Source organism: Mus caroli, chromosome 4, assembly GCF_900094665.2.
Source record: "Mus caroli chromosome 4, CAROLI_EIJ_v1.1, whole genome shotgun sequence".
NCBI lineage: Eukaryota > Metazoa > Chordata > Mammalia > Rodentia > Muridae > Mus > Mus caroli.
The window spans coordinates 28,529,477-28,535,851 of record NC_034573.1 but is presented as its reverse complement, the minus strand read 5'-3'; positions in this window follow the sequence as shown (position 1 = coordinate 28,535,851).

The following is a 6,375-nucleotide window of genomic DNA, read 5'->3' as shown; positions in this document are numbered from 1 at the left end:
AAAAAAAAAAAAAAAAAAAAAAAAAAAAAAAAAAAAGAGGACCTAAGAGCTCAGTCATGAGGATCAGAGTTTGAATCTCAAGACCCACATTAAGTGACTCACAACTTCTTATATCTCTAGCTTTGCGGGATCTGACATCCTCTGCATGAAGGTGCTTATTCTGCAACACACACATACACACACACACGTTCATATAGTTCTATTTTTAAATCTAAAAATGTATACACATATATGTACATATGTATATGCATGTATGTATAACTGAAGCCACTCCTAAAGAAATGCTAAGGTAGAAATGACTGATATGTTCAATGTGCCAGGGTTTACCATCTGCTACAGGATCTTGGTGACAAGAATGAATCTCTAGCTGAATAAATCTTCGTTTCCTTCCTCATAATTAATTCATGTTAGCCAGATCCTTTAGTAGATGTATAAATCAACAATCAAATTCTGGTTGACTTGGGCCAAGGAAGCAAACCAAGCCTTCTGCTCTTTGCACGCTGCCTCGGCCTCACTGTAACATGAAACAAAAGGTAGGAAGGAGCTATCTCATCAAACTATACGAGTTGACAATCATTGCACAGTCCTCCTCTTTTTGAACTGTTATATGTTTAAGTTCTTCAGTCTATATTATACTGATTGTGAAAGGTAGATCCGAAAGTAACACTGAGATAGAAACCCGAGTCACTCCACCTTTCCAGCAACACTTTAAACCCACCAGGAGTCAACTGGATTTAGTCCCCCATTTTCAGTGCTTTCAATTGTTTACCTATGTGTGACATTGGTGGGAAATACTACTTATTGCAAAGAATTTGGCACTGTCTGTGAGTTCTGTGTGTTGCTTGCCTGCTGCTGAGTCACTAGGAGGCTCTGGGGAGAACTGGATGGCACTGAGTTTGATCCTAGAAGACAGATCATATATTTTAAAGGAATCCTCTGAACCATGCAGCTCCGCAGCAGAAATCTGATGTCTTTTTCTTTCTTTCTTTTTTTCAAGCTTTTCAGTTGCTGTGCTCTTTGAGGGTTTAGAGATGGATAAAAACTCATAGAATGGGATTACATGAAAGGACTGTGGTAGGGCCAGCTCATGAGAAGACAGTCTATCTGGCATTATTTGACCGCTCCCTCATTTTCTAAACTCCCCAGAATAAATTCCATCCAGTCCCGTACATTGAACACCACAGATGTACATGCAGTTTAACCAAGGAAGCCTCCTATTTCATCATAATGCCAACTAATAGGACTATTGCAATGTCATATGTGGGGCAGGGGAGAAGCACAGTCTATATAAAGGCCAACTGGGAGGTCAGGCCATGAACTCAGGTTTCCCAGACACCACAGTAGACTCATGGAGTCTCTGCAACTCTCTAAACTGGTAGCTGATGATAGCAGTCATCAACATACTATGTTGAGCTAAGGAGTTCTGTGGTTTGGGCATCCCACAGATAAGAAGAAACCCTTGCTAACTGGAGGTAACCCCACCCCCACCCCAACTTGTTCCTGTTTCATTGATAGTCTTGTTATTTAGGGACTGTGTAGTCTCCAGCATATCTCTGCTCCAAGAATGGGCTGCCCAGTCTCTGACCATTTGTCTGCCTTTATTTCTATCAGTGAATGGAGGTCAATGAGTGAATCCAGAGGACTGTAAGCCAGCCTCCTATCTGTTTGTTAGCACCAGTAAGTGAGATCACTAATCAGGACAGAGCCTTTTGCATTTGGCTACCAAGGACCTGGGAATCTGGGGACTGTTCAAGAATTTTGTGATTCACTCCTTCTCATCTACTAATACCTACAATAATGAGTTGTTTTAGGCCCACGTATAATCACACATTTGTAGATGGGCCCTATGCCCTGAAGAGTTGAACATAGTCAGCTCATCATATACTCACAGCAAAGAACGAAGGGCTTTGAGAGAGAGAGAGAGAGAGAGAGAGAGAGAGAGAGAGAGAGAGAGAGAGAGAGAGAGAGGTTCCTCTATAAGGTCAGGTGGGATGAGTGGGCAGTTTAACGCTGTAGAAACTTCTCTCTCTGAATAGTAAGGAAGCTTCTTAAACATTTCTGTACCTTAGGTTTATAAACTCTTGGTTACATTTGAATCGGCCAGGGGAGCATGTGATTCTTGAAGCATGTTCTGCTGTAAGCTTTCATGCAGGGCAGTGTGTTTCAATGAGGAAATAATTTCCTCCTCATCTCTCTATTTATAATTTCAACTTCAGAACATCAAGGTGTCTGAAGCACCTGTAGAGGTGCTCCCACTAAGATGCTTTTAACAGAGTATCGAGGAGGTGAGGACTCATTCTCCCAGGGGAACATTATAAACGGTAGTGCTGTTCCTATCTTCAAAGCAGAAAACTGCTTATAATGAATCGTATGAAGGCTTTCAGTGAGACACACCCGATTAAGTTCTACAGTTCTCTAGCATTACATATATAGCCAGATCTAGAAGTACCTGCTTGAAGTTGTGTTTAAATTCATTCATTTCTGCATTTATTTACATTTGCATAGAGAGGTGTATCTGTTTTGTTTAAAGCTTCTAGATCTGGTATCTTTGCAAACATTTTAATCCCTGGCCTGTAGAATTTTTTTAAATCTTGATTCGAAAGTCAAAATGAACACTTCCGTTTGTGCTGTGCTCTCTTGTTCATGCCTCCGATTGTTCTAGACAAAAGCTCATGTTTTTATTTTCCAAAGATGGTTCTACCTCTGCTGTCACCTGTGTACACAATTTCAGGGTCCTTGTACACCAGAGCTCAGAACACAAACTAGATTTTTTTTTTTTAAGTATAGTAAACGCCTGTTGCCTGCTGTTTGAGTTTCTCTTGGCTCACTGCTCAACATGCTTTCGGTCCATTCAAAATAATTGAGCCCTCGATATAAGGGCAGAGCTGTATTCTCAGATTGGTTTGTACCACTTCCTGTTAGACAGGACAGTTGCCAAAACAAGTCCCTTGTTCAACAGCTCTTCTCTCATAGGATCCCATCTTCACACCTAAGATGAGAGTCATGTTCTGGCTAATGACTGCTTCCCTCCGACGTGACTAACTACCTTCTAGAGAAAACATGGGAACTCTTTTTGATTGCTTTTCAGTTTTGAAAAGCTTAAGGGTGTGTCTCTATTTTAATATCCTACCAAACAAGGTAAGGATGTTCATGAGAGATGCAAGTTTATGGAAGTTGGTCACAGTGGTGGCTGTCCTGTCATAGCGTGGCTCTGAAACCCACAGTATAGTCACGAAGCTTCCTGTTGCACTTTCTCCCGACCCAGCATAGTTAAAGAATTTATTTTCATAGCCTGTTTTTAAGAATCGATATTTCTTTTCCTACTTCCTTCTGCTTAGGCATAATATAATTTGAACCAAGAGTATTTGTGCTTTGGGAAAATATGCAGCCACCCTGCCTCTACACTGAACACTGTTTTCCCTTCCACAGGACAGAGTAATGGTTGGCAAGGCTGTCATTCTGGGAGAAGAAAATTCTCAGCTGTCCCATCTTCAGGGACAGCAACTTAGCTGTGATCTTTGTTGAACACTATTTACTGAAATAGACAGATGTCCCCGTTACTCTCATCTCCCTTAAAAGCTTATTCTAGGGAGATGTTAAGTAAGATTCTGCAGCTAAGTGAGGCCTACTTCCAATATTTACATCCACTAGTTAAGGAAATACCTGTAAAATACAGAGATTGTCCCATTGCGAGAAAGAAAGAAGAAAGAGAAAGAGAGAAAGGGAAGAGAGGTACTTCTTGTAAAGTGTTCTTGCTCCAATTCCTCCGCAGGGGAGGGAACTGGACACTTGAAAAGATCCATATTCAGTGGCCAGGTGACAGTTGCTCATAGTCGCTCATGTTAAATGGGCTGAGATTTAGTAAAGCAAGCCATCAGAGGCGAGATTGTATGGCGAAGGCGGCTGTGTCTGTCTGGAATAATAATGATTTTGAATAAGGCACCAGCCAGAAAAAAAAATGTCAGATTTATAAATTCAAATAATAAAATCTATTACAATAAAAGATAAACTTCTCATCTCTTAAAATGACACAAGATTTTCATAAAGAAATTCTTGTGGATGTATGTGTTCATGAAGCATGAAAGACATAAGATAGGTGATTAGGCTGGGAACAAGCCAGACTCACACCTGAAAGCAGTATGTTATGAAATCATTTTAGGTTTCGGTCAGGTCTGGGGCTGCTTGGGATAGTTCAAAAAGATTCTCCCCCTTCTTCCGTCCTGATCTGTTTGTTTCCTGAAGGATTTCCCTCAGGCAACAGAGACAGAAGCAACAACAATAATCTTATTTACAAGGAGGTCAGAGGGGCAGAGGGCTGGAAGCCCCAGGGGCTGGAGCTCAATAAGGTCCCTGTCATTCTCAGACCAAAGGGCTGCCCCAGCCCAGGTGAATAATGACCAAGAACACTTTGGGACTGGTGACTGTACTGTTTGGGGAGCTAATTGATGTCCTTCTGTTCCAAGTGAATAATGGTCATTTCGTAGTGACTGGTAGCGTCAGAAGGGAAAAATAAGTGGCTAGCTAACAAGAAATACAGAGAGGGAGGCCCTACTTCCACCTCTGAGTTCTCTGCTCTGCCTTGCAGGAAGGGAAACTTCTTAATGTGTACATGGTGTTTTGTAAGAGTGCCTTTGAATCATCATGATTACCAAAAGGCTGGGTAGACTCTGTCATTGTGGACCGTTACCACGGGTCTGCAGAGGCAACGTAAGCTGCAGCATGCTTCACCAAGAACAATGAATGCTCCCAGCTCGGGTTCCACTCGCAGGACATTTATACTAGCTTACATCTCTAGCTATTGTCCCCATCCTACCGTTATTTCTCACCCTGCCGTTTCCCAGCTTGCCCGTATTCACTTTCCCGTTTCCCAGCATGCTCATATACAACCTGTTTCAAGGCTAGTTCCTGTCTGTTCTTCAGTAGGCACTCTGCGCCAGCATCACTCCCTCCCACTTCTGGTTGCTCTCTGCATTTTATTATTGGTTACGCTGCATCGAGGTGGTCTGGTGGTTCACGTTTTTACTAGAGATTAAGTAATTTGATGATCTAGTCTGGTAGACAATAAACAGTGCTTGAAATGAATAGGATACATGCACCGTTCATTTGTTGTAAACTCGCTGGATCTTCACTCGGTAATCTGGTAAGCAATGAGCTTGTTCAAGCTGTGCCACTTACTAGTTGCAGCCTCCTGACCTTAGGCAGGAGACTGGCTGTCAAACAGGAATAGTAATATTTCACAGGGTGAGTGAGAGGATTAAATGAGATAATGCCTCTTAGAATTAATGAGCTCAGTTCTAACCACTATTATCAGTACCAGGTACAAGACAGGGTTATAAACTTCTTATGTGGTTATCACAATCCTAACAAGTTATATTTCATTGACTAGTATAGAATATGCTTTCTATATGCCTTGTGTCCAGGCTAAAGGATGGAAGGTAGGTTGTTTTCTTTAAGTGAATTGGAACCAAACGTTCATGTAGTGAGCAAGCAAAGGCTGGAATTGTAGCTAGCACCAGGCTGTGCCTATAGTGAAATGAATCAAACTTTCCCTCAGCTACCCCATCACCTAACCAGGGTGAGTCCAATTCCTATTAGGTAAGCAGGGAAAAGCCCACAGTTATTTGACCACCAGGATAGATATAATAAAGTTTATTAATTGTTGTTTGAAAAATGAAGGAAAGAAAACCCTCATAACTGATTAGAGTCATTCGCCACTCTGTTTCTCCTATTCCATTGCAAGTTGGTGTTGTGGAGGAATCTAAAATCTAGAGCTAAAAGCCATAGGTCTCCATGAAAGAAACGCAACTTACTACTCTCTGCACACAGTATTGGACCTCCTGAAGCCTACAAACCTGCTGAAAATACAGAAGTGGAATGCTGACTGTTGAACTTGACAGGATTTAGAGTCAGGATAAAAACAAACCTCTGGGCATTTATATGTGAAACTTTCTAGACTGAGTTCATCAGGGTGGGAAGAGCTATGTGGCCGGCACCATTCCACAGTCTCCAGTATGAACTGAACAAGAAGGAGGGAAGCGGAAGGCCATTGTTCATAACTCTGACTTCTGACTGTGGATGCAATGTGGTCAGCCAACTGCCTCATGCTCTTGCCCCCATAACTTCCCCTCTGTGACAGACTACACCCCCAAACTGCAAGGCACAACAAAGCTCTCATTTCTTCAGTGACTTGTAGAGTACTTGATTATAGCAATGAGGAAAGAGCCCTGAGTGCACTACTCTTTCTGGCATGTGCAAGGATTCATCATCTTAACTTTGCCAGTGTGTGTGTGTATGTATTTAAGTACAAAATGAATATGTAGGTGGAAGCACTGTTATAAACAAAGTAATATGGACTCTGTGATCAGAGAAGCCTTG